The sequence below is a fragment of the Lolium rigidum genome, chromosome 6 (genome assembly GCF_022539505.1).
Source record: "Lolium rigidum isolate FL_2022 chromosome 6, APGP_CSIRO_Lrig_0.1, whole genome shotgun sequence".
In the NCBI taxonomy this organism is placed as follows: Eukaryota; Viridiplantae; Streptophyta; class Magnoliopsida; order Poales; family Poaceae; genus Lolium; species Lolium rigidum.
The window spans coordinates 263794946-263819967 of NC_061513.1; the positions used below are offsets into that span (position 1 = coordinate 263794946).

At 47.3% G+C, this 25022-nt stretch overlaps 1 long non-coding RNA gene and 1 pseudogene across 1 annotated transcript; one reads left to right on the plus strand and one right to left on the minus strand.

The window, feature by feature from the left end:
• The first annotated feature begins 230 nt into the window (after window positions 1-230).
• LOC124664059 lies at window positions 231-6411 on the plus strand (annotated as a pseudogene).
• A 7299-nt stretch (window positions 6412-13710) lies between these two features.
• On the minus strand, window positions 13711-14273 carry LOC124661447. The gene is made up of 2 exons (XR_006990197.1): window positions 14190-14273; window positions 13711-14048 (listed from the first exon to the last, which is right to left on the minus strand). It is a non-coding gene; the product is annotated as an uncharacterized LOC124661447 (long non-coding RNA).
• Window positions 14274-25022: the final 10749 nt, after the last annotated feature.

Genomic DNA, 25022 nt, shown 5'->3' on the forward strand with positions numbered 1-25022 from the left:
GCCCCGTCCTCGACGCCGCTCTATCGCTGACACCGCCCTGTCCTCGGCGCCGCCCCGGTCACCGACGCCAGCTCGACGTCGCCCTGTCCCTGACGGCCTGACGCCGCCCTGTCCCGCCGCGCGAGCGAGCTGAGGCAGACGGCGAGCCCCGACGTCAGGCCTCTCGGTGTACTGGCGGAGGCGGCAACAGGCCATCGCCAGGCTGTTCCCCACCCCGCCCACGTGGAAGCATGCATGCCAGTAAGGGCGCGTCGTCGTCGCCGCACCGTTTGCGAGCACGCCCACGCGCATCCGCCACGCCCGCCGCGTCCGCGTCCGCCACGCCGCCCCGCCCGCGTCCGCCACGCCGCCCCGCCCGCGTCCGCCACGCGGCCACGTCCGCCACGTCCGCCGCAGCTGTGGGAGGAGACGAGGTGGAGGAGCAGCACGGCCGCGCCGCGGGACGCCGCCGCGTGTGCCGCGCAGCTGCCCCGAGCCCCGCCCCGAGCTCGCTCCGACGTCGCCCTGTCCCCGTCGCCACCGTCCCGTGCCAGGACCACGGCCACCGCCGCCGTCTTTCGACCTCCTCGCCGAGATGAGGCCGTGGAGTGTGCCACGCGGTGGCTCAACAGCCTCCTCGACAAGATCGCCCAAGGACGGCCTGGCCGAGGCCCTGACCGAGTCGCGTCTGGGAAGAGGAAGGAGACAACTGCAGATCTATTCCCCTCATAATGGTGGGTCCCATCCTTTGTATTCTCTCCCGGTATTTCTAGTATCAGCACTTGTTAGATCTGCCATCGTGGACTCCACACCGCACTTCAACCAATGGCAGCGCGAGTTCTGCCGGGAGCACATGCCCGCCGGTTCAACCGCGAGTTTTCCTGCTGCCACTCTCTCTCAAAAAGTCAAAAGTCTCTTACATTGTACAGTCCTCTCTCTCTCTAAAGTTTCTCTTCTCTCTCCTAACTCTCTCTACTCTCTCCTGAAAAAGTTGTTGCTCTCTCACCTCTCTCTCTCCTCACTCTCCTAAAAAATGCATGCAGCAAACTCTCTCACCAAACACACACTCTCTCTAAAAAAGATGCATGCAGCACACTCATTTTCTCTCTCACGGGAAGAAAGAAGACAAGTTATAGAGGGCCCCACACAAAGAGAGCTGGTGCTAATACAGTACATGGTGCATTCTGCGCAGGTGCTCTAAAAATCCAGTCTCTATCTAAAAAGTATATTTCAAAATGTCCAAAAATACCAAAAATAAAATATGGGTGTACATCTTGCCATTCAATGTTCACACACTAAGTTTCGCAAAGAAATGACATATTTTATGGGCTGTGCAAAAAAAAACAATTTTTGGCAATTCAAAATAGCTTTTTAGGTGACATGTTTTTATCTTTTTAGGTAGACCACATAAAAAAATTCTCAAAAACTTTTGTGAGTGAGCATAGAATGCCCAAATGTACATCCAGAATTTTTCTTCATGATTTTCTAACGTTTTAAAATAAACTTAAGAATGCAATTTTCTTAATAGGTTTTTTTAGACATATGAGCCAAAACACCATGTCTGCGCTGGCGTGCGTGTGAGATCGTATGTTTGCGAAGCGATATCACATTACCTGTTTTGTTCAGGCACGTGCCAGGTAGCTGGAGAACTCGCAAGCCATGAACGGACGATTATAAAAGAGGCTTGCAGACGCCATGTTGCCATCGCTTTCGAAGCAGTTCATACGTGCAATGGTGTATCTGGACGACAATCGCACGGTCTTGCTCAACATGTCAACCACGATGACCCATGTACCGTCGCCGTCCGCGGCGTCTCCGGAACTAAAGTTACGATTATCTCCCAGCACCAAGCAGATGACTTTTTTTCGATAAAGGATGATTTATTACTTTTGATAAGTAAATACATCCAGCCTCTGCATAACCAGAATGCACATAGCCGTTCAAGTATCTAGAATCAAAGTATAAAAAAGACGAAATACATATCGAAACGATGAAACATATAACGGCTAGGGTGAAGTTGGTGCTGCTATCCGTAGACTATGCTGTCACCCATGTAGGGAAAAAGTATCCCTCGCCGTAGCCTCCAACCGTGTGCAAACCTCCGTAAAGAGGTCTCGGTTCTCCACCCGCTGAAGAGGTAACCATGAACGGAGAATACCTGTACATCTGTAGATGACCTGCAACAAGGAACAATTTTTATCGTTAAAAATCTTGTCATTTCTACTTAGCCAAAGCGTCCAGATAACTGCTAGCGCCCCCACCCTAAGAAGCAACTTAAACCTTGAATCGATACCGTGAAGCCAATTGCCAAAGACATTGGACACACTAGTCGAGGGATACAGGGTAGACGCTACTTGGATGTCTGACCATATAGATCTTGCAAAATGGCACTGGAAAAAAAGGTGTTTAATGGTTTCATCATGATGACAGAAAACACACCTCGAACTTCCGTGCCAATTCCGCTTAACAAGATTATCTTTGGTAAGAATAACTCCTCGACGAAGGTACCATCCAAATATTTTAATTTTTAATGGTATCTTCATCTTCCAGATTTTTTTATTATTATCAACTGGTATATCAGAATGTAGGATCGTATTGTATAAATATTTGAGTGAGAAAGTACCATCTACATGAAGATTTCATCTAAATTCACCCGGTTCAGGCGATAGGTGAATATCACCCAGACGGTGAATTAGAGCGTTCCATGCTTGTAGCCTTTGCCCAAGTAAAATCCGTCTGAACGTCACATTCGGGGATGAGGTAGCCATTACGGTGGCAATGGTATCACCTTTGCGACGAACAATACTATACAAAGCAGGATACTGTTCACTTAAGGAAGCATTGTCTAACCAAATATCTTCCCAGAAACGTATCTGTGCTCCATTCTTAATCGAGAAAGTACCATGGCGAAAGAAAAAATTCTTTGTCGCCATAAGACCGGCCCAAAAGTGAGAATCTCCAGGTTTCCAAACCACTTGGGATAACGTCTTCGAACCAATATACTTTCTCCGAAGAATAGTTTGCCAAATCCCATCCTCGGTAAGAAGTTTAAAAAGTCATTTACCCAGCAGAGCTGAATTCTTGACCTCCAGGTCATGAACTCCAAGCCCCCCTTGATCTTTGGGACTATAAACTATACTCCATTTCACCAGTCGGTATTTCTTTTTCTCGCTGTCACCTTGCCAGAAGAATCTAGATCGATAATAATCGAGTTTATGCAGAATTCCTTTGGGTAGCAGAAAGAATGATAACATATACAGTACCATATTTGTAAGTACTGAATTAGTGAGTACCAATCTTCCTCCCAGGGACAGCAATTTACCCTTCCAACTACTAAGGCGTTTTTGCAATCTTTTTTCCACAATTTTCCATTCCGCAATTGTAAGTCTCCGATAATGAATCGGAATACCCATTGCTGCCTGAATGCAGACTACTTGGGAATCTGTACATTTTTTTGTTCAGTATCTTTTACCGTTGTGAACGTTAACAGAATCCGTGCTTGTATACGTAGTATAATTTCTAATTAAATAGTAGTAATAATACTAGAGAACATAGAATTATTTATGTTAGATGTTATTGCTAGGGAAGAAGAGGATGAGGGCCTCTTATGGCATAAGTGGTTTATTTATCCCAGTGTTAGTGCCCGAGTGGAGAAGTCTCTGAGTTTCAAGCATAGTTTAAAATAGCAGGCTATTTCATTTAGCCGCGATTTTTTTGGAGGCTATAAAAGGTTATAGCCGGGTTATAGCGGGCTATTCCATTTATCCTTTTTTTTAAATTGAAATATTTCAGTCATATCTTACCAAAAGAAGAGGAAAACTATGACTCAAATACGATTCGTGATACAAATTATTCAACTATTTAAGTCAAATAAGTATTCAGTTATTCAACTCACAAGTTTTATCTAATTATATTGAACGCAAATTCAGAAAAAAAAACATAAAAAAGAGAAGAGAAGAGAAATTTAAAATGCAGGAGGTTTAGTGGCTAAATTGAAGGCTAAATAGAGGCTAAATTGGGCTATAGCCGGCTATTAGCGATTTTTTCTCATTTAGCCTATAAAGGACATAGCCGCAGCGGTAGGTCTCCCGAAAGGCTATAGCCAGGCTATAGCCGGCTATTTAAAACCATGCTTTCAAGTGGGTGTAGCGGTATTGGTTTTGTGTAAACAATGGTCTAATAATATGGCGTGTGCTTTAAGTTCAAGATATCATCATAACACCTGGGTGGCCTTTTTGACTGTGCAAATACATCATCCTTTTATCTGTTCATTGTGTTATATAGAGTCTTGATGACAATGGATGTAACACTCACTTCATTCTTCAGCAGAAAATGGAGATGAGTAGGTGCAGAATACTTAGCACTGATAGCTTGTAATTTGCTTGGTATTTTGTTTTTCTCTTTCTTGTATCGAACCAACTTATTCTTAAGATACAATTCCTGATGCATATAGCCTTCTCTGTCTAAATTTCTGCCATACTTCTCTGTTCAGCGTAATTGTTTCTTTCCAAATATTACTTTCTTTTTCCAGTTTTTCGGTTTGGTTATTGCTATTGTTATATTTTAATATTTTTTCCTGATATTTACTTGAAATGTATCATTTCCAGTACTGGATTTTACCATGACCCTGTCGCTGGCAGGTACTACAGCAGCACAGATGGTCAGTACTACATCTATGAGAATGGAGATTATGTGTTATGGACTTCAGATGCGGTAATTATTAGTTCATTTTGTTCCTCCAAATTTCTCAGCATGTCATTGTCACGTGTGACCTTACATCCATATTCAAACAGAGCAAGGAACTCAATGTACATTCTCCATCTGATGAAGCAAGCCAAAGTTTCCAGGAATGCTCTTGTATGTCTCATTACTCAATATGCTGTTCAGTAGCTCTTGTATGTCTCGTTACTCAATATACTCTTTTTGAAAAATAAACGTGCCATCTTTAGCTTCAGAACAGCGACATTAGCCAGAAATGAAATATGTGAAATGGGACCTATAGTGTGCAGAATTGTAGATTTTGTGTTTCTTTTATAGAAAATGGTCCGGACTACTTTTTTGGGAATCAAATCATTGTAAATAGAACTCTTTGTAATAGTTGGTATCGGAAATATAATGTGATCGTTTTTCACGTTTAATAGCAGGACCGGAACCGGATATTCCTCAGCCGCCATCAGAATGGTTCTTGCTTAAATAATCACCTCTCTCTTATCTGATGAACATCTTTTTTTCAGATCCCTAAATTTTGCGCTTGATTTCCTATGTTCTGATAGGTTGGAGGAAACACTAATCAACATGTATTTATCAGGATACTCAAATACAGATGAAAAAAATGAAAAATTACTAGGAGAATCACAGACAATCGGTTCGTAACTTTAATTATTGTTTTTTCCCCACCTTCTTGTATTCTTGTATCGGTTTGTACTGGAAATTCAGAAAGAACTTATTATGGTCACCAGAGGAAAACAGAAGTGAGGCAGTTGAGAACAAACTCAGTAACTTGGCTTCAGATAATGTGTCAGACTCTCTGAATGATGCTTCATTAGAGCAAATAGAAGATGAAATGCAAACTGAGAACCTCACAGCTGTTGATGAATCATTAGGGGAAGGTGAGGGACCATCATATTACTATCTTCATTTTTATTAAGGATTATCTGATGTGCTGTCTCTGTGTGATGTGTGGGTCTTACTGATGTTTTGTTTTGCATATTGTTTTCCCAGAGGAAGAGAAATGGCTTTCTCAGTATGGTCAAACAGAGAGAGTAAATGATGGTCTGCCATTGCCTCCGAGTGTCGATCTGTGGGACTGGGATATGATCACCGAATCTGTTAGCAAAGGCCAGCCCATGTCTAGGCTTGTGGGACGTTTAACTAGGGGTTCTAGTACACTTCATCCTTCTCTGCCTGCTCGTGGTCGCCTTCTAAAAACCGCTCCTGTGCGTGAAGTTCATCTTGATCTTGTACGTGTTTCAACAGGTAAGACTGAATACTTCGATAGATTCCAGAAAGATAGGAAATTGCAGTGTTTTCCTTCTTTTTTCTTCCTAATATACACAAGTAACTTGAATGTAATGTAATGGACTTCTTTTTTCTATCAATTACCATTAATCAAGCTAAAGAAAAGACAGGATATTGTTAAGACAGATTTCAAATGTTCTCTGGTTGACAATTCTGGGGCTGTGGGTCCTAAAACTCCATGTACAGCTCACAAGTACTCACATATCATATTTTCAGGGAAGTTGTACAGGCTAAGGAACCCAAGCAGAAAATACTGGGCCTCTTTATCAGCATATGACTCTTCCAACCCAACAAAAGATTGGGGTTTTCCCGATATATATGCCAACCCAGTCAACTGCATGTTGCCAGTCTGAAGTTGCTCATGAATCTTCTACCGAGGTAGGTGTTTCAGCTGCTAGTGGCAAGGCAAGTTAATGTTAGCTGATTTCTCTTGTTGTCATTTGCTGAAGTATTGTGATTATTCTAGCCTGTTTCTTTTCCAATAGTTTACTGAAAACATCTGTAGATTTATGTGGCTTCTATGTTCTGCTCCCGTTTGAAGGACGTTAAGTTTCTTTCGACAGTGTTTCAACTTTGTGCTATTCTCATCTTGTTATTGAATTTTGAATTGTGCAACCTATTGGTTTGTTATCTCATGATGAATTGGAGATCATATGATTGAAATCGATAGTAAAAAGATGTAGAAGAAATATTAAAGGCTAGAGGAAACATATGCTTTTTACGTCTAGTGTGTACTACTCCTAGGTAACAGCATGAATGGCCAATGTCAAAATCAAGGGGTTAGAAGTTAGATAGACAGTAATTAATTAATTTTATTTATTATTTTATGCTGGCAACTCTTTTCCCATGGATTTAGAATTTCTATCGACATCAGTTTTATGGCGTACGTACATTATGTTGCCTGATTCTAGGTGCTCTAAATAATGTATATGTTGAAAAATGCTTCAGAATGGCATATTTTTGCTTCAGTAAACTCATTTTTTCTTATTGTTGTATCAAAAATACATTGACAATGCCATATCATTCCATGTTTCTAATCTCTATTGAGATCATTACCTCCGTCATTGACAAATGAAGATGAACCTGCTGTGAAGCTCAAGTCCAATGAAGTTTGGATTGGACCAATTACAAGGGCTCGTGCGAAGCTACTTAAACAACAGGTGAACTTGTTTCCAAACTATACTTTGATTGATGAGAACTTTATACTGCCTAAGTCTTGTTACTTATGTATCATCAGGTATCAAGAAGAGACGAGCATCGCACGAGGAGTAGAGGAGCAGCTGGACGTGAAGATGGACGTCAAGATGGACGTGGAGCTGGACATGGAGCTGGGCATGAAGATATCTCATGGACGCGCGAGGGAGGAGCGGGAGGCATGCACGAGAGGAGAAGATGAAGTCCAGGCCGGCCCAGCGCCCGGTCAGACCGGTCTCCACGTCGGCGCGCCCGGTCCCTGGCCCGGTTCAACCGGGCGGCAGGCCGGATCCACCCCAGCGCCAACCGGGCGTCGTACTGGCGCCAACCGGAAAGGCTTCTGCGACACTTCCGGTTGCCGCCCGGTCCCTGGCCCGGTTTGAACTGGCCAGCCCGGTCTCAGGCCCGGTCAACCGGATTCCAGACCGGCCAAGTCCGAGTCTGTCTCGACTAGATCTATTCTGGGTCGGTTATTCTTGTATCTTTTCGACCAGAAGTCGTCCCGGACGTCTATATAAGTGCCCAGGGCGCCCCCCCTAGCTGCTTTAGACCATGTTTAAGATAAACCCTAGTTCATAGTTGTTTGCTAAGCAAAACTATTGTTCCCCAACTCTCCAATTCGTTGCGATCTGGAGTTTTATGCTACTAGGTGAAAAAATTATTATTATCATTGTGATTATTTCACAAAGAACAAATTTGTGAAGTTTACCAAGTTTTTGGTAAAGATTGGGCACTATTTAAATTTTCCTCCACCCTGTTAATGAAAGATAAACAAGAAACTAGTACTATATTATAATTTTCTCTCTCTATGACGTACAAGATCAAATACACAGATTGTTTGTAAAGGAATAAAAAAATTATTATACGGAATGTTAAGCAAAGGAAGTTTCCTTTTAGATGGGTTTTGCGCCTGCCAAATCTGCACTTGGGAGGAAAAATAATACTCTTGAAGTGGACTAGTATTGATCGAACGGGATCATTGGATCTGTTGTCTTGGATGGTTAATATTCTTTGATCCCTACCGTAAAAAGTCTCTAAATCATAGACATAGTGTTACAATTAGAAAATAAAGATAGACACATACTCTGCAAGTCTGCATCTCCTATCTAAAAATCTGGCCTGCACTTTTTCCCCTTTACTTGTACAGTCCTGTCCCAGAGATTTCACCCTTTTCTCTTTTCAAGATTCATAATCCGGTGATTGATACGCCTACAATTGATCATGGGGGCGCCTGGGATACGGTCCATGTACTAGTATGGTCAAATCAACGCTAGCTCCCGGCCATGTGATCGATCGAAGAGAATGGTCAATATGATTTTGACGCTGACTGAATAATTCCACGTACGTCGCCCGATTAGTATGGCACACGTGTGGTATTCCTAAGTTCTTTGCCCAATTTACCATTTAACAAGCACAATTATCACGCCAAGTATACGTATGAACACTGAATCTACAACTTTGAAATCCCAGTTTTAGAATAAATTTGCATCAGACTAGCAAAATGCCAACCGGCCGTAGTGAGAGAAACAAACTAAAGGGCGTTGGCGCGCGTGTCAGTTCATCTGTTTGCGAAGCGCGCGATATTACCTGTTAATTTTGTTCAGGCATCCTCGTGCAGGTAGCTGGAGAAGTCGCAAGACATGAACGGACGATTATAAAAGAGGCTTGCAGACGCCATGTTGCCATCGCTTTCAAAGCAGTTCATACGTGCGATGGTGTATCTGGACGATGATCGCAGGGTCTTGCTCAACATGTCAACCACGATGACCCATGTACCGTCGCCGTCGGCGGCATCCCCGGACCTAAAGTTACGATTATCTCCCAGCACGAAGCAGATGACCTGGGGCTCTTTCATGCTGACGAGGGGGAATTTCGGCGCGACACGCGGGATGAGGTCGCCGTAACCCTGCAGAGACCAGAGCTCGGTGTCCTCCATGGAGGTCTCTTTCTCCCAGGTTGTCATGTTATCTTGCCTAATAAGCTTCCACACGTTGATGGCGAAGGAAGAGGAAGCGGGTGCGCGGCTGCCGGAGACGAAGACGGTGGAGGAGACGACCTCGACGAACTTCATGGTGGTGGCTCCACCATCGGTGACGGTGACACACACGCTTCGGTACGAGTCGGGGCACTCCTTGAGTTCACCAGTACTACGATCGACGGGGTCACCGGCAGCCGGGATGCTCACGGGCAGCCGGACGTACCAGAGCTGGGGGCACACGCTGAGCACGTCCACGAACAAGATGCCGCGGAAGTAATCGACGTAGCACAGGGAGTCGCCGAAGGGAACCACCGCGTCGGTTTCCCAGAAGATCAGGTCCCTGCCTTGCCCACTCTCATGGCGGATCGGCGGCCGCGTGGCCTCCCAGCCATCCTCGGGGCGACAGGAGCGGTAGATGCAGAGCCCGGCTTCCACCGGAGGATCTTGGTCGTGGAAGGCGTTCGGTTTGGGTACAACCATGAGGTCGGCCACCGTGAATTCCCCGGTAGCAGCGTCGCATAGGAGACCGATGCCTTGAAGCTGGAACATGTGCTCTAACCCATGGTAGCGGTTGCCGATTTTGAATTCGTGGTCGCAGCTGGGGAGACGCTGGAGCGAGGGTTGCTGCCCCATGGAGCGGATCGTGTAGACGAAGAAGTCTGAGCCGTTGTTGTGGTGGGCGTGGGTGGTGAGCTGCAGAAGGATAGAGTTGCCGTGGGCAGCCACGATCGTGGGTTCCCCTCCGTAGTACCGATCCCAACGTTCTTCTTCTTCTTCTTCTTCTTCTTCTTCTTCTTCTTCTTCTTCTTCTTCTTCTTTTTCCGCTTTCTCCTCCTCTTCCTCCTCCTCCTCTTCTTCTTCTTCCTTCTCATCTTCTTCTTCTTCTTCTTCTTCTTCTTCTTCTTCTTCTTCTTCTTCTTCCTCTTCCTCCTCCTCCACTTCCGGTGAAGGAGTCCATCGAATGTAGATGCGGGAGGTCCCTGGCGGCGGCACGGCGCGGAAGGAGACGCGGACAGGGTCGTCCTTGGAGGTCTCCGCGTACGCGTGAGTGGCGCGGAAGTACTCCTCCGGGTAATCCAAGGTGGGTCTCGGGTAGTTGAGGCGGGTGTGGGGATCGAGCATCACCCAGTCGGGGTATGGGTGGGAGGACGAAGAGGAGCCGGTGGCCGGCGACGACGCGTCGGAGCTGCCGTCCATGGGGCGAATCGAAACACGTACCAGACGAGACGAGACGAGACGGAGGAAAGTGCTCGATCTAAACCCAATGCGTTTCGATGCAGGTTCTGTGCGGTTAAGACTAGCAATCCAAGATCGATGCACGTACATATCAGGAAGCGACTAGGGATCAGACGTCCGATTCAGCTTAGGTTCGGACGTGCTGACGTGTTTATACCCATCTATGGGCGCATTTTTTTTAAATAATACACTTTTTTTTGTTTATTTCAGAAATAATACTCGATTTTGAGATATTTCAGAAATAATACACCGTCGGGTTCGTTGAACCCGAAATTTAAAACTCGGGGTAGAGGAACCCGAAATTTCAAAATCGGGGTAGAGGAACCCGACTTATTCTTTTGGCGGGAGGGCGAAAAAGGAAAAAGAAAAGGAAAAGAAAGAATCGGGTTTTAGAAACCCGATATTAGTGAATCGGGTTAGGCGACCCCGAGATTCCCACATATTTCGGGTTACTCTACCCCGATTTTTGAAATTTCGGGTTCCTCTACCCTAATTCTGAAATTTCGGGTTCCTCTACCCCAATTCCTTCTTTTTCGCGCGGAAACAGGATTAGTCGGGTTCCTCTACCCCGATTTTTGAAATTTCGGGTTCCTCTACCCCGAGTTTCAAATTTCGGGTTTCCTGAACCCGACAGTGTATTATTTCTGAAATATCTCAAAACCGAGTATTATTTCTGAAATAAACAAAAAAATGTGTATTATTTAAAAAAAAATCGCCATCTATGGTTTCTTTGGGTGTGTTTGGTTTGTGCCCAATTCAATGTTACCCACCAAAATTTTGCCAATATTTTAGTTGAGCTATTCCTTGCCTACAAGTTGGTCAATGTTGGCTAAACAAATTGAACTAGAGTTGGTAGTGGAGCACATTGGCAAACCAAAAATTGGCAACTATCCAAATAATAATTTTTTGGTCATGATCAAAAAATTGGTAGGGTATGATTTGGTAGAAATCCAAACACGCTCTCTATTCCTTTCGGATTACGTCTGGCGACCAATGGTTTGTACCGGTGGCCCTAGCTAACACATCTTGACTAGAACATCTCTAACATATCCCATAAAAGCAGGTAATTTAAAATCTGTATATATGAGACTAGTTTTAAGATGGGCCTTAAAATTGGCCCCGAAAATTTAGATACGATGGATATGAAACTCGTTTTAAGGTGGGCCTTGAAAATTACAACCCAGCCATTACGGGATCGAAGACGAACATTTTCTTTACGCACAAAATAGGATTATTTTACGATTTTACCTGTTTAAGCAATCAACTGCAGATTCTCTTAGTTACTTCCTCGTCTGCAAGTATAAGTGCACGTTTGTGTTTGTATCAAACAAAATTTTAATAACTTTGATCAATTTTTTTAAAGTAGCATTTATGGCACTAAATTAATATTCTTAGATTTATCTTGACGTGCAATACCTAGTTTAATAATAGTAATTTGATGTGATATATGTTGCTATATTTATTTTAAAAGTTGGTCTAATTTTAAAATGTTAGACTTCCAAAACATGCTAAGTTGAGCCATCGGGCCTATGTTGGAGCGAAGGACTTAAACTATTAGCTCTTTTGACAAGATTAGGCCTTGTAAAGTCAAATGATATGCTTTCAAAAAATAAGGTTATGTACTTCGAGACGATGGGGATTGGTTTAATGTCCTTTCAATAAGTGTTTAAACACACATGAAAAAGTGTTTAAACACCATGTCAGCATTCATCCATGTTACCTCTATAAGCTTGTGATTATTACGAGATGATAGATCAGGGTAGATATAACGTAATCGTTTTTTAGAACTCGCGAGCTTTATTAGGGTAGATGGGGTTTGCGCCTGCCAAATCTGCACTTGGGAGGAAAAATACTACTCTTGAAGTCGACTAGTATTGATCGAACGGGACCATTGGATCTGTTGTCTTGGATGGTTAATATTCTTCGATCCCTACCGTAAACAGTCTCTAAATCATAGACATAGTGTTACCATTAGTCCTAAAAAAATCTCTAGTCGCGTTCCGGCAAAAGTGCCAGATTAATCGAATGGGAGACACCACTTGGTGGTACCATCTTGTGGAACGCTTGTTCCTAGTCACGTCCCCAAACACGACCCTAATATATTTTTCAACCAAAATAAATATAAAGATCATCATGATTTTGAAAAGGTAGTTTGGCAATATATCGTTAGATGCACAAAATGATGCACATATCATTAGATGCACGCAACTATCTTTCGTTGCATTCTTGCATATGCCTACCTCTGTTCTTTTTTCATAAAATAAAACGTTTTGGCAAACATCTTATAAAGAGGAACGAAGGGAGTAGCTCATAAACTTTTTTGTGGACTGTCACATCTACTTTCACTGAGTATTTATGGTAATGCCATTTCACTCGGTTTCAACTTTGTAATACAGTACTGTATTATGTGTGGCCATCACTCTGTTCTTCCGCAAAGCGACGGAGGATGTGACCGGGCTGCAGGGCGGCGGTGCTCTGGCGGCCTGCGTCGCCGGAGTACGCCGGCGGTGGGGTGGAGGTGCAGGGAGGCTGCGGGTGCTCTTTCTTTTTTTTTCCACTTTTTTTCCTTTTTGTCTTTATTTTTGTTTTTCTTAATATGACCAGATCCACGTCAGCAAAACAGCACATACTGGTGGGTCCCACCTGCCAGTTTTCGAGTCAATTTGTTATCAGTTATGGTTTAGTCTTTCTTGCGATAATCTTAGCAAAATGGCAAAATGTGGTGGTTTTTTGCTCACAAAACATAAAGTGGTACTAAAATAGACATTTAGCTGGAAATGTGGTGGTCTTATGCTAACAACTCATCATATTTCCCTGTCAAGATTTCCTAATCTCAAAAATGCCACCTAACACGTTACTTCCATGCATATCTCAGTGACACTACGCTTGGTGTTATATATTGAAGGGGAAAACATACATATGAATGTAGAAACAACCACGCGAGCTCCATGTGAAGATTTGTTCCTAATCTAGTAAACTCAGCACTCATCGTTTCTGTAGGAGAAAAGAGCTGTCCGCACATTATTAGGTCTTAGTCGCATACACTGCACTTCATTTGTGTATGAAACTGACCTGACTCTCGATTTATGTTTATGTCCCATTGTAAGATATATGGATCCTTTGCTCTGTTGCTGGTTTGACAATGGTAAGTTTTGTCGAAAATTTTCCGTACTGTTTACTCGTAGATATTTGGTTGTGGTCTGCATTCAGGGTAGGAAAATCTACCAGACATGGCATGTCTGAACTTCAACATTCACAGTGATTCCCATTTTGCAAGAAATAGAACAGGTATTGCTATGCACAAATTCAGATCACACTGCAGATGCAAAAGGGTTTCTTGTTCCATGAATATTTTCCATGGTCCTCATTCGGACAATCGAACGGCTCAGTAAATAAATACAATAAATAGGACCAAATTACATTTAATATCAGCACTAGACAAATTTCTACTTGTTAAAGAGCCACTTCAGAGTAAGCTTCGAGAGCGCGAACCACTCACAGAGAGCAGGAGGATCCAAGAACTTGACGAGTTTCAGGCTAATCTTCGAGAGCCACTCAAAGAGAGGAGGCCCCAAGAACTGGAGGAATTTCTTGGCAAACATCTCCATAATGTGCATCTCGCACTCGGTATCATGAATCCGGCCTGCAAGATTAGATGAGAGCTCAGAACCAAATCTAAATGATGCGCTTGCTTCTTCCAAAAATCATGCAGAAGATCTTGCAATAAGTCTGCAGAGCTAAACGTAGCACGAGTGTAGGCGGGGCAGGGTGTGTAGCAACGTACCATGAGGCGAAGCGCCGAGATGGAAACCGCGGAGACGGCGAACCCGGCGACGAAGCAAAGCACGGTCGTCCTCGCCGGACGCATCGTCGCAAGATTGTTCTACGAGAGCGTAGATAATAAGGAACAAGAATGTCAGACCAAGAAATTTGATAGAATAGTTCGGTAATTAGAGGCATTACTTGGACGAACCATGAGAGAGGGGTGTAAGTTTCGGTAGATTTGTTTGGAAGCGTTGCCCTTTGTCTCGGGCACGTGTACGTGTTTATATAGGCCAGGAATTGCCCCTGGCGTGGCGTACAAGAAGAGGATCTTATCCGATACAGATAAGAACTCTCTCCAAACCCTTATATCTCGGGTTGGTTACATATGATAACACGTACACAACACATATTCTAACAGCCCCCCCTAATCACAACTTTGCTACGTTGAGATTACATTTAAACTCTTCTAAGCTTCTTATCGGCAATGCTTTTGTAAATCCATCAGCAACTTGATCTCCAGAATGAATAAATCTGATCTGCAGCTGTCTGTTGGCAACTCTTTCTCTAACAAAATGATAATCTATTTCTATATGTTTTGTCGTAGCATGAAACACTGGATTAGTAGACAAATAAGTTGCTCCAAGATTATCACACCATAAACAAGGTATCTTTCTTTTTTTAATACCCAGCTCACCAAGCAATGACTGGACCCAGATAACTTCTGCAGTTGCATTTGCTAATGCCTTATATTCAGTTTCTGTATTTGACCTGGACACTGTTGGTTGCTTCTTTGCACACCATGAGATCAGATTAGACCCCAGAAATATTGCAAATCCTCCTGTTGATCGTCTGTCATCCAAACACCCAGTCCAGTCTGCATCAGAAAAAGCACTTACCATCATAGATGATGCTTTATTAAAGACTAAATCAACACTAGAGGTATGCTGAATATATCTCAAAATCCTTTTAGCAGCTGTCCAATGAACAGTAGTAGGTGCATGCAGATACTGACAGATCTTATTCACAGAGAAAGCAATATCCGGCCTGGTAAGTGTTAAATATTGAAGTCCTCCAACAATACTTCTATACCTTGTACTATCCTCATAACCAAGAGGTTCTCCTTCATAGGCAGACAATTTTTCCGTAGTTGAAAGAGGAGTCGGTGAAGGCTTACATCCTTTCATACCAACCCGAGCCAACAAATCAGTTGCATATTTTTGCTGTGTCAAAACTATTCCTTCTTTGGTTTTCTTTACTTCTATCCCTAGAAAGAAGCTTAAGTCTCCAAGATCCTTAAGAGCAAAATGTGAGCTCAAATCCTTTAACAATGCTGTAATTGCATTCTGTGAGGAACTAGTGACAATTATGTCATCAACATAAACTAGCATATAGATGATTATACCAGACTTGTTATAAATGAACAATGATGTATCAGACTTGGATGACACAAAACCAAGATCAAGAAGCTTAGAGCTCAAACGTGAATACCATACCATGCTCTGGGGGCTTTCTTCAAGCCATATAATGCCTTAACAAGTTTGCACACATATGAAGGTACATTCTTGTCCTCAAATCCTGGTGGTTGCCTCATGTATACCTCTTCTTCCAGAACACCATGCAGAAACACATTCTGAACATCTAGCTGTCTTAAGCTCCATTCCCTGGTAACAGCAATAGATAAAACCAAACGGATAGTAGCAGCTTTAACTACAGGACTAAAAGTATCCTCATAGTCAATACCATATCGTTGCTTAAAACCTTTTGCAACTAGACGAGCTTTGTACCTATCAACAGTACCATCTGCTTTCTTCTTGATTCTATAAACCCATTTGCAATCTATTAAATTTTTACCTTTACTTTGTGGTACCAAATGCTAGGTTTTGTTTTTCATCAAGGCTTCATATTCTTTTCCCATTGCCTTCTTCCATTTTTCACTTTTGAGTGCATCATCTAAGTTTTCAGGTTCACCTGTAGATGTTAGCATAGCATATCTGATCATACCAGGAAATAATTTTTTCGGATTACTTATCCCGTTTTGTAACCTGGTAGTCATACGCGTAGCTGCAGCATTTTGATCCACAGAGGATCATGTGTCTGCTGAAGACTGCACAGAATCAGTATGTGCAGAAGATCCAGTGCTGCCAGGGTCTGCTGCTGCCGCGTTGTCCCCCTGGCCCGCAGATCTCACGTCGCTTTCCTGCTTGGCAGACTGCGACGTGTCACGCTCCTGCTGGTGGAACGTGCGGAAGATTCCCCCGCTGGCGCTGCTGGCGCTGCTGCTGCTGGCACTACGCCCTGAGCCACCTGGCTGCATCGATCCCGGGGCAAATCTGCATAGGGATCCGTCGGTCTGACGCCCAGGTGTGGCAGGCAGATCTACCTCGGATCCAGCGCCTGCTTCACCATTGTTTTGGCCCGGATTTTCACCGTTTTGCACCAGATTTTCACCATTTTCTTCTTATGCAAAATTCTGCACACCAGCACCAGCAATAGTATTAGCAGGATTAGTCCTTTGATCAATATTATTCACACCCCCATGATCAAAGACGGAGGTAGGTTAAAGAGCTTCAGGAAGAAGCATAATTTCTTTACGAAGAAGTGCACCAGCATTAGGATGAAGAGATTGAAACGGAAATATTGTTTCATCAAATACTACATCCCTAGAGATATAGACTCGACCAGTTTTGACTTCGAGACATTTGATACCCTTATGACGAGAACTGTAGCCTAGGAACACACATTGTGTGGAGCGAAAAGCAAGCTTGTGAGAATTATAGGGTCGAAGATTAGGCCAACATGCACATCCAAACACACGAAGAGAGGAATAAGTAGGTTTGATATGAAAGAGACGTTCATAGGGTGTGTCAAAGTTTATAGTTTTACTTGGGAGTCGATTGATCAAATAAGTTGCTGTAAGGAAAGCTTCATCCCAGAATTTTAGAGGCATCCCTGCATTTGCTAGGAGAGCTATACCCATCTCTACTCTATGACGATGTTTGCGTTCTGCTGAACCATTCTGTTGATGAACATGAGGACAAGACACATGATGAGATATTCCAATAGTTCTGAAAAAAGAATTGAGTTTTTCATACTCGCCACCCCAATCAGATTGAAGGGAGAGAATTTTCCTCACAAACTGGCGTTCAACTAGTGCTTGGAAATCTTTGAAGACATCAAGAACATCAGACTTCTTTTTGATAAGATAGATCCATGTGTATTTGCTAAAATCATCAATGAAACTTACATAATAGCTAAATCTGCCAACAGAAGTGGCAGCTGGTCCCCATACATCAGAGAAAATTAACTCAAGGGGAAAATTTGAGACACTACTAGAAGTAGGATATGGTAATTGATGACTTTTGGCTCTTTGACATGAATCACACACTGAATATATACTAGAATCATCTAAGGATGAAATTTTATTACTCCTAAGCACACGTTGAACAGTATAAAAAGAAGGATGCCCTAGACGACTATGCCACCTTGACGAGGAAATTTTGGTGACGTTGAAGGCTTGTTTAAATGATCTCCAATCTTGAGGAACTAGGGGATAAAGTCCACGCCTACATCTGCCTCTGAACAGAACTTTCTTCGTGACCTGATCCTTGATCAAAAAGAACCATGGATGAAACTCAATGAAAATGTTATTGTCAAGAGTGAGGCGATGAATAGAAAGGAGATTCTTTGATGTACTAGGGACATGCAAGATATTCTTAATTTTCAGATTTTTATGGGGAGTGCGAATAATAGATTGACCAATATGACTAATTTCCATACCTGCTCCATTGGCATTGTGCACTTGTTCTTGTCCTCTGTATTTTTCCCGGACGGCCATCTTCTCAAGCTCTCCGGTGATGTGGTCCGTAGCTCCACTATCGGTGTACCAGTTTGTATCTATTCCATATGAGGATGTGCTAGCGGAGCCAACCACCCTCTCTTCAGGTTCATAGTCTTCCTCATAACGATGCCAACAATCAGTAGCACCGTGACCAGGTTTGCCACAGATCTGGCATGTGGGTCGATCACGCCCACCATTGCGACCACCACGATTGTTGTGGCGGCCTCCTCGATTTCCATAGCCGCCATTGCGACCACCACGGCCTCCACGCTGTGCTCCGCGTCCACCACGGTAGCTGTAGTTGCCGCGTCCTCGTGCTGCAGCGTTTGCCGAAGACTTGAATCCCTCTGTAGTCCCTGCTTCTCCGAGCAGAGCATTGCGTGCGTCATAATTAGACAACCGCGCATACAGATCATCCAGGGTGATCTGCTCCTTTTGTGCATCAATGGCGGCGACCAGAGACTTGTAGTCGCCTTCTAGTCCGGCCAAAATATATGACACCACTTCATCCTCAGCGAGTGGCTTTCCAGCCGCAGCGAGCTCGTCGGCAAACCCTGTCATCTTGGCAAAGTATGCAGCAACAGTCAAGTTTCCTTTGGAGCCTTTTGCGAGATGAATCCGCAGATTATTGATCCGCGATCTTGACCGAGACGAGAACATGTTCTCAAGCGCGCTCCAGGCTTCGTGCGACGTGGTTTTGGAGATGACATGCGTCAGGACCTCCTTGGAGAGGGTGTTGATCAAGTACGACATAATATGTTGGTCCATCGCGATCCAGTCGACATACGCTGAATTCTCAGCAGATGAAGACGAGTCCTTCTCCTTCCCTGGGAGTTTTTCCTCAGGTGCAGCGATCGATCCATCTAGGTACCCGATGAGACGAGCCCCACGGATTGCTGGAAGCACTTGTGCTTTCCAGAGGAGATAGTTCTCCCTTGTCAACTTCTCGGTGACTTGTGACGCAGATAGATTCGGCAGAGGCGCCGGCGTCGCCATGATCGCTAGATCTCGTCGAAGAAGAGGAGCTCTGATACCATGTAAGTTTCGGTAGATTTGTTTGGAAGTGTTGCCCTTTGTCTCGGGCACGTGTACGTGTTTATATAGGCCAGGAATTGCCCCTGGCGTGGCGTACAAGAAGAGGATCTTAACAGATCCGATACAGATAAGAACTCTCTCCAAACCGTTATATCTCGGGTTGGTTACATATGATAACACGTACACAACACATATTCTAACAAGGGGATCGCCGGAGTGAGAACCCGAATTGGCAACGGCTGCGCGGGGTGGTGACGGCAGCGGAGACGGTAGCGGTGGCTTCTTGCGCCGCAGAACGGGGGAGAGCCGCGACGCTCGCGCGAGCCTGCTCCGCAGGAAGCGGAGGAGCTTCAGGCCGCGCCACTTCTTGTCAGGCTCGGCGGGCGGCTTCCTGTCGGGTTCAGCGGGTGGCTTCTTGCCGTGCTCGGTAAGCGCCAACGCGAGGCCACGTTGAGAGGTGATGCCGAGGTCGAGGCGGCGGCGGACGCGGAGTAGGAAGGAGAGGCGCTTGCCGCCGTTGCTCCGCCCTGGGAGGACATTCTCGGCGGCGGCGCGGATCTCCATTCCGCCGCGGTAAGTCGGGCACGCGGTGATCGACAACGTCGCCGGCGGCCGCCGCGTAGACGCCACTCCGGGTCGGTTGGAGAGCGCTCGCCCTGCGCTCACTCAGTCTCGGGGGTGGTTCGTGAGGAACGGTAGATCTTCTGGTAACTAAGAGCATCCCCACTCGTTGGGGCTCCCCACACCCAAATCCGGCGATATTGTCGTCCGGATTGTAGGAAAATTTGGCCTGGGGAGGCCCATTTTCCCAGCCGCGGGCCCAGGATGGATGCAACGTAATACGGCGAATTCAGACAAAATTGGCGAGTTTGTTCAAACATAAGCGGAATTTAATGATATTTAACATATAGAGGCGAGTTCGTACATAAATAGGCCGAATTCGTACATATATTTGAATTCGGCGATTGGCAAACTAAAACTTAAACTAAAAAGCGTCCTCCTACATGCCGAAATTGCGGTAGAAGGCCGTGTAGTCGCCGCCGCCGTCGTCGTCGCTCGAGCCGGCGTCGTCCTGGGGCGGCGGCGCCTCGTACCAGCGGCTCGTGCCCTGGCCAGCGTCGCCGGCGCATGGCGGCGACGGCCGGTAGATGTCGTCGTCGCTGCTCTCCTCGAGCTTGATCACCTCCCTGGGCGCGGCGTTCCGCGCGGAAGACAGTGCGGCGGCGCGGGCGGCGAGTTGTCACGCGGCGGCCAGATCCAACATCCACCGATGCTGCTCCGCCTCCTGGCGCTCCCAGTCGCGCCTGGACCACTCCAGTGCGGCGTCGATGGGGAGGCTGTTGTCGGCGGGCACCAGGTCCTTCAGCGACATGGCGATCACCTCCGCCACCGCGGCGTCCTCCGCGCGCTTCGCCTCCTCCTCGGCGAGCTGGTTGGCGGCGGCCGCGGCGGCCTCCTTCTTCGCCGACTTCCTCTTCGCCCGCGCAGCGGCGAGGAGGGCTGCTCGCGGATGACGAGGGCGCCGCTGCTGCGCCCTCTGGTCGGCGGTGGAGTCGCCGGCTCCTTCTTCACGGTGGCCGGAGACGGCCACTCCTTGACGGTGGCCGGCGTCGACCCGCCGAACCTGGACGCCGACCTCGAGCCAGACGACGAGGAGGATGGTGCCATCCTCCTCGGCATCCAGGAACTACCGTGCCGGGGCGAAACGGTAGCCGCCACCAGCGGCGGCATCCCCAGGACGGGGGAGTTCCTGTCCTCGATGTGCGCGAGCACATTCTCGAGGGTGCGGTTAGGCGCGCTCCACCATCGGCGGCGGCCGGCGGCGTTGTTCCTTGCCGGAGGAGGAGGAGGGCCGTCGTACGCGGCGAGTTTGCGTTCGTACCTTCGCCGGAAGAACGCGATCCACGCTTCATGGTTGTCGGGGAAGAAGCGTGGATCCGCGCGCTGCTCGTCACTGAGAGTGGCGAGCACCTCGTCGATCGCCGCTTCGAGTGCGCCCCCACCCGTTGGTGGCGGCGGGATCGGCATGCCGCCTGCGCTCAGCCTCCAGCTTCCCGGCGCGCGGAAGTCCGGCGGCGCAGGGTAGCCCGCCGCGTGCAGGAGTCACCCCTCCCATTGGTGAAGAGAGCGGCGGCCGAAGCCGTTGTTGGCCGCACCGTCGTTCGCCATTGTTGGTTCGTTCGAGTTCGGGGAAGATTTGGGGGAAGGCGAGCGAGGTGAATGCGGGGCAGCCGGGGTAGTTCGGCGATAAATAGTGGTAGGCGCGTGTAGAAGAGTTATTGGAGATTGCACAGCACCAATAGGGCCGGCTGCTCATGTATATATAGGCGGACACATGTACAATTACAGGTACAACCCTGAGAAAACACGGGGACCTATACCTATACAATACCTTACTCAACACCCCCCCCCCGCAGTCGAAGGGTCGGCACCGACACATAGACTGGAGCGAAACTCAGGAAAAGTCGTGGATGGCAATCCCTTCGTCATGATATCGGCAAACTGCTGAGACGTCGGTACGTGAAGAACTTGAACGCGACCGAGGGCAACTTGCTCATGAACAAAGTGGATGTCCAACTCGATGTGCTTGGTGCGCCGATGATGAATGGGGTTGGCGGAGAGGTAGACAGCCGACACGTTGTCGCAAAAGACCACCGTAGCCTTGTCAACAGGACAAGAGAGCTCGGACAGAAGCTGACGAAGCCATGTGCACTCAGCCACAGCGTTAGCCACGGTGCGGTAATCGGCCTCAGCACTGGAGCGAGACACGGTGGGCTGCCTCTTGGAGGACCAAGAGACGAGCGACGAGCCGATGTAGACGCAGTAGCCGCTGGTGGAGCGGCGCGTATCCGGGCAGCCTGCCCAGTCCGTGTCTGAGTAGGCGACAAGGTCAGTCGACGTCGAGGGCGAAGCATGCAACGACAAGCCATAGCCCATGGTACCACATACGTAGCGGAGAATCCGCTTCACCGCGGCCCAATGAGCATCCCGAGGAGCATGCATGTGCAAGCACACCTACTGCACGGCGTACTGGAGCTCCGGTCGCGTCAACGTCAAGTACTGAAGAGCACCGACGATGGATCGGTAGAACGGCGCGTCAGACGTTAGCGACCCATCACTGGCGGAGAGCTTGGCCTTCGTGTCGACAGGAGTAGGCGCAGGGTTGCAGTTAAGCATCCCTGCACGCTCGAGAAGCTCGTGGGCATACTTCCGCTGATGGAGGAAGAACCCGTCCGCACGCCGGACAACCTCGATGCCGAGGAAGTAGTGGAGCGGGCCAAGATCCTTCAACGCGAACTCAGCGCGAAGACTGTCGGTGAGCTGTCGAAGAAGACCAGCGGTGGAGGCCGTCAGGATGATGTCGTCGATGTACAGTAGCAGGTATGCCATGTCGTTGCCGGTCCGGTAGACGAACAACGACGCATCGGAGCGCGTGGAGCGGAATCCGAGCTAATGCAGGAAGCCGGCGATGCGCTGGTACCAGGCGCGGGGCGCCTGCTTTAGTCCATTCAGGGACCAAGAAAGCAAGCACACGTCATCGGGGCGCTCGGTGTCGACGAAGCCGATGGGCTGCTGACAGTACACCTGCTCCTGCAGATGGCCATGAAGGAAGACGTTGGAGACGTCCATCTGATGCACCGGCCACGCGCGAGACGCGGCGAGGTGCAACACCGTGCGGATCATGCCCGGTTTGACAGCCGGGGCAAACGTATCCGTGAAGTCGACGCCAGCGCGCTGCCGAAAGCCACGCACAACCCAGCGCGCCTTGTAGCGCTCGAGAGTACCGTCGGAGCCGAGCTTGTGCTTGAATACCCATTTGCCGATGATGACGTTGGCGCGAGGGGGCCGGGGAACGAGCTCCCAAGTCCCATTGTGCTGCAGTGCGTCGTACTCCTCCTGCATAGCGGCGCGCCAATGCGGGTCGCGCAAAGCAGCGTGAGCCGAGGTGGGCACCGGCGAAGGAGCAGTCGTCGGACCGGTCGTGGAGCCGGTCTGACCGGGCGGCAGGCCGGGGGGCCGGTCTAGCCGGGCGCCAGGCCGGGCGCTAGGCCGGGCGGCAGACCGGGCGTTGAACCGGGCGGCCAGCGGGGCGGCAGGCCGGGCCGGCCGGCCGGAGGGCCGGTCTGACCGGGTGGCGGGCCAGGCGGCGCGCCGGGCGGAGAACCGGGCGGCGCGCAGGGTCGGCCGGTCGTGGGGCCGGTCGGACCGGGTGCTAGGCCGGGTCGGCTGGTGAAAGGTGCGCCGCCGTCGTGCGGCAAGATGGTGTTGCCGCTAGCCTAGAAGGCAGACGCGGTAGACGGAGGCGCCGCGCAGATGTATGATACGTCTCAAACGTATCTATAATTTCTTATGTTCCATGCTACTTTTATGATGATACTCCCATGTTTTATACACACTTTATGTCATGATTAAGCATTTTCCGGCACTAACCTATTGACAAGATGCCGAAGAGCCAGTTGCTGTTTTCTGCTGTTTTTGGTTTCAGAAATCCTACAAAGGAAATATTCTCGGAATTAGACGAAATCAACGCCTAGGGTCTTATTTTTCCACGAAGCTTCCAGAAAACCGAAGGGGATACGAAGTGGGGCGACGAGGCGCCAACACCACAGGGCCGTGCGGCCTGGGTGGGGCCCGCGCCGCCCTATGGGGTGGGCCCCTTGCGCCGCCTCCAACCCTGCCCTTCCGCCTACTTATAGCCTTCATCGCGAAACCCCTATACCGAGAGCCACGATACGGAAAACCTTCCAGAGACGCCGCCGCCGCCAATCCCATCTCGGGGGATTCAGGAGATCGCCTCCGGCACCCTGCCGGAGAGGGGAATCATCTCCCGGAGGACTCTTCATCGCCATGATCGCCTCCGGATTGATGTGTGAGTAGTTCACCCCTGGACTATGGGTCCATAGCAGTAGCTAGATGGTTGTCTTCTCCTCATTGTGCTATCATGTTAGATCTTGTGAGCTGCCTATCATGATCAAGATCATCTATTTGTAATGCTACATGTTGTGTTTGTTGGGATCCGATGAATATGGAATACTATGTCAAGTTGATTATCAATCTATCATATATGTGTTGTTTATGATCTTGCATGCTCTCCGTTGCTAGTAGAGGCTCTGGCCAAGTTGATACTTGTAACTCCAAGAGGGAGTATTTATGCTCGATAGTGGGTTCATGCCTCCATTAAATGCTGGGACGAGTGACGGAAAGTTCTAAGGTTGTGGATGTGCTTGTTGCCACTATGGATAAAACATCAATGCTTTGTCTAAGGATATTTGTGTTGATTACATTACGCACCATACTTAATGCAATTGTCTGTTGTTTGCAACTTAATACTGGAAGAGGTGCGGATGCTAACCCGAAGGTGGACTTTTCAGGCATAGATGCATGCTGGATAGCTGTCTATGTACTTTGTCGTAATGCCCAATTAAATCTGACTCTACTCATCCTTATATGTATGTGCATTGTTATGCCCTCTTTATTTGTCAATTGCCCAACTGTAATTTGTTCGCCCAACATGCTATTTCTTATTGGAGAGACACCACTAGTGAACTATGGACCCCGGTCCATTCTTTTACATCTGAATACAATCTACTGCAAACATTGTTCTTTACTGTTCTTCGCATACAAACATCATTTTCCACACCATACATTTAATCCTCTGTTTACAGCAAGCCGGTGAGATTGACAACCTCACTGTTAAGTTGGGGCAAAGTATTTGGATTGTGTTGTGCAGGTTCCACGTTGGCGCCGGAATCCCTGGTGTTGCGCCGCACTACACTCCGTCACCAACAACCTTCACGTGCTCCTTGACTCCTACTGGTTCGATAACCTTGGTTTCTTACTGAGGGAAACTTGCTGCTGTACACATCATACCTTCCTGAAAATACTAAGTTGTGTGACTTCACTAGCACAAATAATAATGATTTCCTATGCACACCTATTGCTCCACCTGCTACTACAGCAGAATTTTTTGAAATTAAA